This window comes from Crocuta crocuta, unplaced genomic scaffold (assembly GCF_008692635.1).
Source record: "Crocuta crocuta isolate KB4526 unplaced genomic scaffold, BGI_CrCroc_1.0 scaffold32, whole genome shotgun sequence".
In the NCBI taxonomy this organism is placed as follows: Eukaryota; Metazoa; Chordata; class Mammalia; order Carnivora; family Hyaenidae; genus Crocuta; species Crocuta crocuta.
Genome location: NW_027529424.1, coordinates 8,938,937 through 8,940,483, shown reverse-complemented (window position 1 = coordinate 8,940,483; position 1,547 = coordinate 8,938,937). Strand labels below are relative to the sequence as shown.

General features: G+C 48.8%; 1 long non-coding RNA gene across 1 annotated transcript in view; it reads left to right on the top strand.

Annotated features, from left to right (window-relative positions):
* The window catches only part of LOC144226927 (uncharacterized), a 9,102-nt gene extending 7,947 nt beyond the window's left edge, over positions 1-1,155 (top strand). Inside the window, exon 3 of the long non-coding RNA XR_013333782.1 lies at positions 1,028-1,155. This is a non-coding gene — a long non-coding RNA (uncharacterized LOC144226927). The remainder of the gene's footprint in view (positions 1-1,027) is intronic.
* Positions 1,156-1,547: the final 392 nt, after the last annotated feature.

The window sequence follows — 1,547 nt, the reverse complement described above, 5'->3', positions numbered from 1 at the left end:
GCATGGTAGTCATGATTTCCAGCTTCTTTTCATGGTGGACTGGAAACAAGAAGTTAGCCTTTTTCACTACATCTTAGTTTGAGGACGGAGATTTGCACCCACTATAGACCGATGTCTACAAGTATTGTCAGAAACTCCCTGGCAGCCATCCAATTCATAAAAGGGACTCCCCAAATCTAGTTTATAGGAACCTGAGGCAGAGGGATGACTGGACTGCACCTCACCTGTACATGACAAAGGTGTAGGGAACCAGCAACACAATCTTGAGATGGAATCCGGGCCTCCTATTCCTGACCAGGCTTCCCTGGATATTACTGGGAACTTTTGGGGGCTGTCTGAGGACATCCTTTTTGCGTTCCACTGAGGATAGAAGTCAGGCTGAGTGCTGGAATAGTGGCCCAGGGCCCCCCTGCTTGCTATGTATTTGCAATGGTTGACCTGCATGAAGGAAGAGCCTTTCGCAGGAAACATTATTTTGTGCAGATTTCTGGGGAGAAATGGTATATACCCCTTGTTCCCAAGGCAGGACGCAGGGATGATGCCTGAACCCCAAGGTAAAAGATGTAAAGGCTGCATTTGTGTGAATCAAGGACGGGAGCAGGGCTGCTCTAGGGCCCAGGTGACAAAGTACAGCTCAGAATCAGATGTCAGTGAGGTGCCAGCCCTGTTCTCTGAAGATGTTTTATGGATGTGGCACAGTTGGGGACGGTGGGGTGGTACCACCGGGAGGAAGCAAAATATCTTCCGCTGTAGAAACTCTGGCAAGATGCCGCCATGATGGGTGCGTGGAGGATGGAGTCCAAACAGATGTGTTTCTGCACGTGGGGACTTGCTCAGGGCCTTCGCATTTGAGCAGGAGGCTTGTTACGTGGATGGGTCCCCCCTCGATGATGGTGTGGTGGAGGCTGTGCGAAGTGGAGGATACTTCTGAGGAGACCAGCTTTTCCTTCTTACTCTATCACAGGCAGGGCCTCTTTCACGTCTGGATTTTCCTGACTCTCATACCCATACCTTCATTTTTGTTCAGCACCTGGGTCACAGGTACCCTGAAAGACCAGGCTTTCTTCCCTCTGCTGACAACTTCCTGGGGGCATCAGCCCGTCCACCTGTCAAGAATGTGGATGAACGAATACACACATTGCACTTTCAAACTGCAGTGGCTCTTAATAAGTGGGCTGGTACGGTAAGTTGCTATGTTCTACTTAGTTCAGGAACTTTTCAGAACAAAAAGAAGAGGAAAAGAAAGAGACTTCTTGGCTAGCAGTCTATTTATCTTGCAAATCAGCCTGAGCAAAAGCCAAAAGAAAAGGTGGGGCACAAGCTGTGACCCAGCCTGCAGAGGCAGAAGTCTAGCCAAACCCAGATCTGTGTGTCTATGTTTTCACTCCATGGAGTCCACGCTGTGCCTTCCAGGGCAACCATTACAGAATGTCCTTGGGTGATACCCATAGAAGCTGGATTGAGAAAGGAGGGAGAACAGAGAAGTCATAGTCCTTTTATTTTTGTTATTTATTCCTTGTTCAGTGCATCCTTCATCTTCAGGCATG